General features: G+C 41.6%; 1 long non-coding RNA gene across 2 annotated transcripts; it reads left to right on the top strand.

Moving 5' to 3' along the window:
* The first annotated feature begins 254 nt into the window (after positions 1-254).
* Positions 255-1,411, top strand: LOC119318175. Of its 2 annotated transcripts, XR_005153980.1 has the most exons (3): positions 255-530; positions 631-691; positions 801-1,411. It is a non-coding gene; the product is annotated as an uncharacterized LOC119318175 (long non-coding RNA). The 2 variants fall into 2 exon arrangements; XR_005153979.1 differs by lacking the exon at positions 255-530 and having other exon boundaries at positions 545-691.
* The last annotated feature ends 10,211 nt before the right edge of the window (positions 1,412-11,622 follow it).

Raw genomic sequence — 11,622 nt, 5'->3', positions numbered from 1 at the left:
TAGTATACATAAAATTTTGGATCTCAAAATAAGAACAATGAGGACATTCTATAAAATCAGTATAGCTAGAGGGGCAAAAAAACTGTCATCCTTTTTTTTTTTGACAACCAATGTTGTGCAACCATCAAGGTACCACATATATTAAGCATCTTTATCGGGTGCCCCCAAAGGGACAGTACAAGTAGCAGCGCGCGGCTTATAAACCGGTCCTGCTCTACCTCGCTAGCCGATGTGGGACTAAACGAACTAGCCTTTTGTCCCTGGCCAGAAGAAGTGAAGCGGTCATCTCCGTCCTTCCCGTACACCCAGGATTAGCTGAGACAGCGCCGTATCACCAAGCACGCCCCTGATCTGGACGGCACAGCCGAGTCCGTGGCGGCGTGGTCCTTCTCCCCAGGTCACTGGATCCAGCCGAGATTCATCCTGGCTGCATCGTCCAGCCGCTGCCCTCGATGCCTCCGCTGCGTCTCTCTCCGTGGCCCAGCCGCTGCCCTCGAGTCACCGTCCGACAGCCTCGACACCTACCGGCAGTAATAGCCCATTTTTTCTCCCGCGTCCCCCCTCAAATTATCTCCTTCTCTCCGCGGAATCACAGGCTGAGCCATTGTTGGTGGATTTTATTTTTGTCAGGTCGGACGGGCGCGCAGCCGCACCTGTTAACATCCAATTTCACAAGAAGGTGCTCTTGCAGGTAAGCACGATGGTTCTCCGATCTGCTGTACTTTCACTCAATTTTGTTTGGACGGTGGGTAATTCCTTTCATCTAGTCTTCAATAAACCAGATCAGTTTATACACGCAGGGGACTTTCTGGACTGGCGCTATGCCGCTCTAACCTTCTCTCCTCCTCTGTTCCAACTCCCCTCCTCCTCGTTCCCCCAATCTTTCCCTCGCCCTCTGATCTCTCTCTAATCCCTTGTCACATCTTCTTTCTTGTGGATCCTTTCTTATCAGCTGTCCTGCTTTGGCCCTCCCGGTCACTTGTGGTTCTGGAGGGGCGGGTTTCTAGCATAAAAAGAGAGCTTGCTCGTCCGGATGCGGACGAGCCTGGGGAAAAGAGTGTTAATCAGGTCACTCAGCTCTCTTCTCGAGCGATTGCGCCAGATCCTGGGATTGAGCTCACCATGCAAGCGCTGTCCATCAGCGAACCGGCGATTGTTTATATTCAGGCTGAACAGAGGCTTGAGGAGGGTCAGGATGCAGATTTCAATTTTCTCATGAAGCTTGCTTCTACAAGAGGTCCAATCAGAGTTCTTTCGGTTTAGGCTGTGCAGCACTCTATGGCTAGAGCATGGAGGACTATTATGGTATATCGCAATTATCAAGGTATATTTTTGTGGCTCACTTCCGTTCTTTGGATGCTGTTATGTTTGTAATTACTCCTCAGCCTTGGAGCATGGGTTCGGATAACTTTCTGCTTAAATTATGGGTACTGCTATTATCAAGGCACCTCTTTGACTTTCTGCTTGAATATACCTTGATAATAGCTGTATCCATAATTCAAAGATATATATGTGTGTGCTCTCAGTTGGCACCTCGCTGCTACGACCAGTTACTTGAGATTGCGGAAGCCAGCGCCAGCCCGGATGGTCACCTCGATGTACCCATAATTCAAAGGTATATTCAAGCAGAAAGTCAAAGTGGTGCCTTTATGGATACAGTGCTGCTGCCAGTCACAGTTAATCCAGAGACAGCCGTTGTTCGGAGCGACAACACGGGAGTAGCACAAGTTGAAACATTGCAGGCTCTAGGACAGTAGAGCGGTGCTATTTCGGACCCAGTGCAGATGGGCGGTGCTAAACAATCTGGGCCATTTTCTTAGGAGTTGCTGGGCCCTCTGTACACGCCTAGGAAGGAGATGAATATATTGAAGCAGTGATTTAGGCCAGATTTGGAATAAGAGGGATAGCTAGTCCTATCGAAGAATACGCTTCTAGCAGCCTTCATCTTGAAGCATGTAGAAGAGAGTAGCAAGAGCAGCATCAAGGAACACCGCATAGCATAATCCTACCCGGCGATCCTCCCCTCATCGCCCTGTGGAAAAGCGATCACCGGGTTGTATCCGGAAATTGTAAGAAGTGTGTTTTATTAAGTATCCAGTTCTAGTTGTCATAAGGTCAAAGTACAACTTTGGGTCGTCCTTTTACCGAGGAACATGACTATTCAAATAGATAAACTTTCCTGCAGGGGTGCACCACATTACCCAACACGCTCGATCCCTCTGGCCAGACACACTTTCCTGGGTCATGCCTGGCCTCGAAAGATCAACACGTCGCAGCCCTACCTACACACAACAGAGAGGTTAGCTATGACGCCCCCGATTCAATCGTACACTAATCATGCACGCAAACGTGTACGATCAAGATCAGGAACTCATGGGAAGATATCACAACACAACTCTAAAACACAAATAAGTCATACAAGTATCATAATACAAGCCAGGGGCCTCGAGGGCTCGAATACAAGTGCTCGATCATAGACGAGTCAGCGGAAGTAACAATATCTGAGTACAGACATAAGTTAAACAAGTTTGCCTTAAGAAGGCTAGCACAAACTGGGATACAGATCGAAAGAGGCGCAGACCTCCTGCCTGGGATCCTCCTAAACTACTCCTGGTCGTCGTCGGCAGCCTGCACGTAGAATTAGGCACCTCGGCTGTAATTTTTGAGGTGGTAAACGACCTCTGATGGAAACGAGCCCAAAAGCAGTCTTGACCTTTTCAACGAGACGAATAACTTTCATGTTAAATGTTTTTTGATCAGAGGTCATCTTGAGGGTCAAATCGGTCGCCCAAAACAGGCTATTATTCGTCCTGACAAGGCTGTATTCTGATGGCTCTAACTTTTGCGTACCAACTTGGATTGGGATGATTTTATATGAAAATCGACCGTTTTGACGAGACGAAGACAATTCGTGTAGAAACTTTTCTCATATGAGGTCGTCTTGGAGTCTTAATTGGCCGAACAATACTTTGAAAACAAAATCTTAATACTTTGAGCATAGTTTCGGCCCTTGAGATGAGGTCGGATGGCGATGGCCCAAACTTCAAAGATGTTCATGTTGACAATACGAAACTTTTTCTAGTAGATCACTTTTCCATTTGAGACCATATTAATTAAGTTTTTGACCGTGCCAAAATCTGGTGTCAACACATGCCCCCTGTTTTTGGCAAAACTTGTGTGCCGAAAAATAACTTGCACGAAGTTTGTTCTAAGAGCGATGTCAACACTTCATCGGCCATTCGTACGTGCTTTGGACGATATGTATATATTGGCCATTTAGATTAGAAACAAAAGTGAAGCTAATCGAACATATAATGATTTGGTAATACCCTTTCATGATGTAAGAAATTATATTGCATTCATGGATTAAAATAAGCCCATTGAGGGTAACCAATCATACCTGATGACGAATTTCATGGCATAGCCATCAACGGCATAGTTGAAGAATATAAATAATGTGTGGACCGAAGATGTTGAAACCTTCGGCTTGGTCCTTCATAGTTTTCACTCTTTTCCTTCTTCATCTTTGCCGCACGTCATGTAATGGATGCTTTCACATAATTCTTATTTTGAGTGGTTCCTTTAGAAACCCATGCCATGTTTCTTTCTTCAAGTTTTTGTGCACTAACTTTTTGTAATTTCTTTTTTTGCCGATATGATAAGCCGAGTGAGCACCCCGGCTGTGATTTTGTTTGAAGTAATGGAAATTATTCTTTTACCTTGCGCACTCTCAACTTCTTCTCTTCAGATTTGACATTTGATTGACTTGCCTCATTGCCTTTTGTAGCCAATATCAACACTTTAATTGGCTCTTTGTTATTTGAGATCAAATCTGAAGTACCACACTTATGACCATCTCTTTTCACGCGGTAAACTCGCTTGACCACCTCTTTCTTCTTCCATGAGCTCTGGACTGATTCCTTATGATTGAAACGGTCTTTGACGTGTGATTTTTCAAATGTTGATCTTCTTGAAGCTGCATAGTATTGGTGAGATGGTTCAAAAATAAGATGGAGAATGTGCCCTTGTATTATACATATCCCATGATGGATATAGATTTACATGAGCATAAGGAGGTATCCATGACATTGGCATTAGCAGCCCAAAGTAAGGACATGAATATGCTGCATAGAGATTTTAGGGGTGATCTTGATGCTTCTGAACTACTTGACCGATAAGCACTTTTCTCTTCACTCTTCTTTTAGACCTTAACTGTTTTGAATCTTCATGTCTATTTAGGCAATAAGACGGGGTAAGAAAGTTATAACCAATCGGTGGATTCGTAAGCATCAGGATTTTCTCACTTCTCATGAGATTCGATTGAAGATAATAACGCTAGAACGATATGTAGCCAACCGTGCAAACACAAGATTTGTCACATTCTTCCTGCTGAATGCAAGGTTACTATTGTCCATCAGGCTTAAGTTTATCAGCAGCATGGTTTTGACGGATGGGTATGTCGAAGAGAAAAAAAGGAGTTTCAGGTGGGCAAAAGAGCTTCTGAACATGCCGGGCTTCTATTTACAACATATTGTGGTCATAATCCAGTAAATTTTACGACCTAGGATGTTCATTCTATGGACCTGACCGATCCATTTGACTGTGACTGCCGAAAACAGTGCTGGAGTTAGATGTTGTTGCTCTTTTCAATCTGGTTTTTTTTGTAAACCTGATGAACAATTAACCCTCATGCTTTTGTACAGTTTGTAAGCTGGAGTTAGATGTTCCTGCCCTTTTTAACTCGGTTGTGACTGTCATATTTTCTTTGAAACAAGGCAAATGGCTTGCCATTCGTTTAATTTAGAATGAAATATTGTAACAAATCCCAACCAAGGGAAATAACATCACTCTCGCCGGCTGCTTGAGCTCACTATGCATTATAGAAGCCAAGTGATTATCCCCCACCAGCACCCACAAACTTATTTCGAACTAGCACATCAAATGGGCTGTAAATTTTCATAGGAAAGGCTGCATGACCGTGACAGATTTGGATTCTGACATTTGGGACCGCAAGGAAATAGCCTATCCAAGGTGGTGTCGACTTACTAGCCAGTCAACAAACGATTCTGCCTACCAGCTGTTGGATTGACATCTAACATCTGTCGTGTATCTTCTATCTCTTGTCTTCTTCTTCCTCTAGCCGCCCAAACCAAACCACCCCGTCGGCACTGCCTGCTCCCGCATCCCATGGCTGGCTGCGCCTTCGCCGCCCTACCGTATGTACCCTCCAACGTTGGCCAGTCCCTTCCTCTATACCCCCACACGTCCTGTTATTCTCCGGCGACGTCAGCCCCAACACGCACCTGCGCCCGAACCAGTCAACCCTCGTACTCCCCTCCGCCTGCGACAGGACCGGTCCTTCTTCAACGGCTCCTGTTCTTTCTGTCCGAGGCCTCACCGTCGTCCTCCGCCTTGCGGGCTTGGTTCGCTCGCCATGCGCGGTGCGCCGCCCTCTTGCGTTGTCAACGTCGTCAACAACCGAGAGGAACAAGGAGATGACTGTACGTGGAGAGGATGACAGTAGGGACCCACCAGCGTCATGGCAGTACGCAAGCAAGTGTCTCTATAGTACAAGCCCAAAAATATGGTTCCTCCTAATGGTTGGACATCTGGGGCTCACACCATTGTCAACGTAGTCAATAAATGAGAGAATTACATTACGAGCGACTGACACTAGGGACCCAGCAAGTCGCGTAGTTTTTTTAGGAACAAGCAGTTGTTATTTATACTAGTTTTAGCGACGGATCAGGGTAACAACGGGGCTATGCGGGGGCTGTGGCCCGTCTAGCCAGGGTTTTATTTATGTTTACCACATCATGAGCCCAGTTGTGTTTTTTCTTGCTGAAAATGGCTAGCCCAGTTCTATTTTTTTTAAAGAAATACCCAAACAAGGCCTACTTGCTTTATCGGCCCTGCTGGGCTGCAAATCTTTCAAGACGAGGAGAGTTTCATTCGGTTTGCCCAAAAATGGGTTGTACATTTTTAAAACACATCAAGCTGGGAATTAGTTTCAATTTTCTTTCATTACAAGATCTTAAATTCCATTGATTTTTATGCGTGGACAATTATTTGGATTTTATATTTATATAAATTATTTTTCAAAATAGTTTGAATGTAAATCGATATTTCTGGATTAAAAACAGTTGACCGCACCGAAATATGCAATATTTCGTATACTTTTTAACTGTGGCCATAATATGGGGTGTGATGCTAACAAAAAGAAGAGGGGCTCCAAAAAATTCTTAAGAATTAGCAAATGGGTTTTACATTGATACGTCTCCAACGTATCTATAATTTTTGATTGCTCCATGCTATATTATCTACTGTTTTGGGTAATATTGGGATTTATTATCCACTTCTGTATTATTTTTGGGACTAACCTATTAACCGGAGGCCTAGCCCAGATTTGTTGTTTTATGCCTATTTTAGTGTTTCGAAGAAAAGGAATATCAAACGGAGTCGAAACGGAACGAAATCAATTGGAGAAGTTATTTTTGGAAGGAAACCTACCGGATGGACTTGGACCCCATGTCAGGAGCGAAGGGAGGTGCTCACGAGGGTGGGGGCGCGCCCACCCCCCTAGGGCGCGCCCCCTGCCTCGTGGGACCCCCGAAGCTCCACCGACGTACCTCCTGCACCCATATATACCTACGTATCCTAAAATTCCACAACAGAGATTAGATCGGGAGTTCCGCCGCCGCAAGCCTCTGTAGCCACCAAAAACCTATCGGGGCCCTGTTCCGGCACCCTGCTGGAGGGGGGGAACCCTCACCGGTGGCCATCTTCATCATCCCGGCGCTCTTCATGACGAGGAGGGAGTAGTTCACCCTCAGGGCTGAGGGTATGTACCAGTAGCTATGTGTTTGATCTCTTTCTCTCTCTCTCGTGTTCTTGATTTGGCACGATCTTGATGTATCGCGAGCTTTGCCATTATAGTTGGATCTTATGTTTCTTGTCCCCCTCTTCTCTCTTGTAATGGATTGAGTTTTTCCTTTGAAGTTATCTTATCGGATTGAGTCTTTAAAGATTTGAGAACACTTGATGTATGTCTTGCGTGGAATACCCGTGGTGACAATGGGGTATTCTATTGATTCACTTGATGTATGTTATGGTGATCAACTTGCGGGTTCCGCCCATGAACCTATGCATAGGGGTTGGCACACGTTTTCGTCGTGATTCTCCGGTAGAAACTTTGGGCACTCTTTGAGGTTCTATGTGTTGGATTGAATAGATGAATCTGAGATTGTGTGATGCATATCGTATAATCATACCCACGGATACTTGAGGTGACATTGGAGTATCTAGGTGACATTAGGGTTTTGGTTGATTTGTATCTTAAGGTGTTATTCTAGTATGAAGTCTAGGGCTGTTTGTGACACTTATAGGAATAGCCCAACGGATTGATTGGAAAGAATAACTTTGAGGTGGTTTCGTACCCTACCATAATCTCTTCGTTTGTTCTCCTCTATTTGTGACGTTGGAGTGACTCTTTGTTGCATGTTGAGGGATAGTTATATGATCCAATTATGTTATTATTTTTTAGAGAACTTGCACTAGTGAAAGTATGAACCCTAGGCCTTGTTTCCTATCATTGCAATACCGTTTATGCTCACTTTTACCGCTTGCTACCTTTCTATTTTTATATTTTTAGTTTACAAAAACCCATATCTACCATCCATATTGCACTTGTATCACCATCTCTTCGCCGAACTAGTGCACCTATACAATTTACCATTTTATTGGGTGTGTTGGGGACACAAGAGACTCTTCGTTATTTGGTTGCATGGTTGCTTGAGAGAGACCATCTTCATCCTATGCCTCCCACGGATTGATAAACCTTAGGTCATCCACTTGAGGGAAATTTGCTACTGTCCTACAAACCTCTGCACTTGGAGGCCCAACAACGTCTACAAGAAGAAGGTTGCGTAGTAGACATCAAGCTCTTTTCTGGCGCCGTTGCCGGGGAGGTGAGTGCTTGAAGGTATATCTTTAGATCTTGCAATCAAATCTTTTTATTTCTTGTTTTAGCACTAGTTTAGTTTATAAAAGAAAATTACAAAAAAATGGAATTGAGTTTGTATCATACGCTTAAAAAAAGGGCAACCTGGTGCATGTAGCTCCCGCTTGCGCAGGGTCCAGGGAAGGGTCCGACCACTTTGGGTCTATAGTACGCAGCCTTTCCCTACATTTCTGTAAGAGGCTGTTTCGAGGACTTGAACCCATGACCTCATGGTCACAAGGCAGCAGCTTTACCACTGCGCCAAGGCTCCCCTTCTTGTATCATACGCTTCATCTTTTTAATATCTTTCGTGAGTATGATGGAAAGGAAAAAATTGTGCCAAAGTGTTAGAAGAATAATGCATTAAAATGTTTGGCACAAAATCTTTGAATGATGAGCATGATTGCAATGTTGTTAGTATGAACTCCTTGAATATCCATGGTACTAATGATGATTGCACTAGTTATGATGAAAATATATCCTATAAGCATGTCAATTTTTGTGGAGTGCATTGGGATTGCAAGTATACACCAAATAAGGAAGATAGATATTGCAAGAGGCATAAGTACTTAGAAACTAAATTGTTGCACGAAATTCTTGATGATTGCGCTGAAAGATTGAATATCTTTCGCACCCCTTGTGAACTTTGCAATGAACATGGTCATTTAAAGCTCCAATGCTATTTGTTTCATGATCAAGTCGTGTCCAAATATTGTGATAATTTGATTACCCTTGAGCATCATAAAGAGCTTAGTCTTCTTTTGGGTTATGAAGAAATGAAACGTATAACTGAGGGTATTCCAAAATTTAATCTTGATAGAATTCTTGATTTTGATCTAGAGAAGATTTATATGTATTGTGCGGTGAATTGCATTGAAAATCCTTATATTGTCAACTACATAAATAAAAGAAAAGAAATAGAAGATGAAGAGAATACTAATGAAAGGGAAGAGACTTCCCAATATCCTCCTATTATTTCTTATGATGAATCAGGTAACGAGGAGGAGCCTTCTATTCAACCAAATCTCATTAATAAGGAGCTCCAAAAAGAGGATTGAACCCACACATGATGTGAAGAAGAAGAAAAGAAAAAGGAAGAGAGGTAAAAAGGTATCTCTCCCAAATAAAGTTGCTCCTATTATTGCTATGCCTCATGAAAATGAAGATGATACACTTGATGATGATCTCGTTATGCCTATTGCTTGTTGTGATGATTATGATTGGGAAGATAATGATACTCCTTATGATCTTGAAAATCTTTTTGGCACTTGCTTGGAAGAATATAATAATTGCTATACTATTGGTGCTATCCATACTATTAATGATAAGAGTGATTATGCTTATGATATGAAAAGGCCCAAGCTTGGGGAAGCTATGTTTGATGAGGATGACATATTTGAGAATATATTTGCTGCAATTAATGTTTGTCCCAAGCTTGGGGATGCTATGTTTAATAATGATGATATTTTTAGCCTCCCAAGTTTTGATATGCAAAGTAGTTATGATGATAGCATACCTTCTACCTATGATGATTATATTGATGAAAGTGGGTTTGGAAGAGTGTCAACTTTAGGAAGTAATGATCCCACTATTTTGGAGGATGTTGAATCTTATAATATTTATGAAAGTGGATTTGGAGAGGTCATGACTTTATTTAGTGATGTATCCACTATCTTCGAAGAGGTTTCAATCGATTATGATGAGAACAAAGTTGCTACTTATGATGATTACTGTGATAAAACTTATGCTATAAAGAGTAGTGATGATTATATTTATAAAACTTGTCATGATTATGATTATCCTTTTTCTGAACATTACTCTTTTAATGTGGAAACAATTTATAGTATTCAAGTCTCTTATGATACTCCCACTATTCCGAATGAGAAGAATTGTGCTTATGTGGAGAGTAGTAAATTTTCTATGCTTGTAGATCATGAAAAGAATGCTTTAGGTGCTGGTTATATTGTTGAATTCATTCATGATGCTACTGAAAATTATTATGAGGGAGGAACATATGCTTGTAGGAATTGTAATAATATCAAGTTTCCTCTCAATGTGCTTAAACTTTTGAAGTTATGCTTGCTTTGCCTTCCTATGCAAGTTGATTGTTGTTCCCATAAGTTGTTTGCTCACAAAATCCCTATGCATAGGAAGTGAGTTAGACTTAAATGTGCTAGTCATATTCTTCATGATGCTCTCTTTATGTTTCAATTCTTATCTTTTATGTGAGCATCATTGAAATCATCATGCCTAGCTAGGGGCGTTAAACGTTAGCGCTTGTTGGGAGGCAACCCAACTTTATTTTAGTTTCTTGCTTTTTGGTTCTGTTTAGGAATAAATAATCCATCTAGCTTCTGTTTAGATGTGGTTTTGTGTTTTAATTAGTGTTTGTGCCAAGTAGAACCTTTGGGAAGACTTCGGTGAAGTCTTTATGATCATGCTGTAAAAAAACAGAAACTTTAGCGCTCACGAGATTAGCTAGAACTTTTTAATGGAGAGTGATATTTAGTTGATTCGTTTTGCAGATGATTACTAGACAAATTCCTCAGGTCCACCAATTTACTTTTGAATTTTTTGAGTTCCAGAAGTTTGCGTTAGTTACAGATTACTACAGACTGTTCTGTTTTTGACAGATTCTGTTTTTCGTGTGTTGTTTGCTTATTTTGATGAATCTATGGCTAGTAAAATAGTTTATAAACCATAGAGAAGTTGGAATACAGTAGGTTTAACACCAATATAAATAAAGAATGAGTTCATTACAGTACCTTGAAGTGGTGTTTTGTTTTCTTTCGCTAACGGAGCTTACGAGTTTTCTGTTAAGTTTTGTGTTGTGAAGTTTTCAAGTTTTGGGTAAAGATTCGATGGACTATGGAATAAGGAGTGGCAAGAGACTACGCTTGGGGATGCCCAAGGCACCCCAAGTTAATATTCAAGGATAACCAAGAGCCTAAGCTTGGGGATGCCCCGGAAGGCATCCCCTCTTTCGTCTTCGTTCATCGGTAACTTTACTTGGAGCTATATTTTTATTCACCACATGATATGTGTTTTGCTTGGAGCGTCATTTTATTTTCTTTAGCTTTTCTTGCTGTTTGAATAAAATACCAAGATCTGAAATTATTAAATGGGAGAGTCTTCACATAGTTGCATAATCATCCGACTACTCATTGATCTTCACTTATATCTTTCGGAGTAGTTTGTTGTTTGCTCTAGTGTTTCACTTATATCTTTTAGAGCACAATGGTGGTTTTATTTTGAAGAAATATACGAACTCTCATGCTTCACTTAGATTATTTTGAGAGTCTTAAATAGCATGGTAATTTGCTTAAATAATCATAATGTGCTAAGCATAAAAGATTTGTAAGAATTCTTATGAGTGCGTTGAATACTAAGAAAAGTTTGATGCTTGATAATTGTTTTGAGATATGGAGGTGATAATATCAAAGTCGTGCTAATTGAGTAGTTGTGAATTTGAGAAATGCTTGTGTTGAAGTTTGCAAGTCCCGTAGCATGCACGTATGGTAAATGTTATGTAACAAATTTGAAACATGAGGTGTTATTTGATTGTCCTCCTTATGAGTGGCGGTCGGGGACGAGCGATGGTCTTTTCCTACCAATCTATCCCC

The sequence above is a fragment of the Triticum dicoccoides genome, chromosome 6A (assembly GCF_002162155.2).
Source record: "Triticum dicoccoides isolate Atlit2015 ecotype Zavitan chromosome 6A, WEW_v2.0, whole genome shotgun sequence".
Classification (NCBI taxonomy): Eukaryota; Viridiplantae; Streptophyta; class Magnoliopsida; order Poales; family Poaceae; genus Triticum; species Triticum dicoccoides.
The sequence above is the reverse complement of the archived record's forward strand: the minus strand, read 5'-3'. Positions and strand labels throughout refer to the sequence as shown.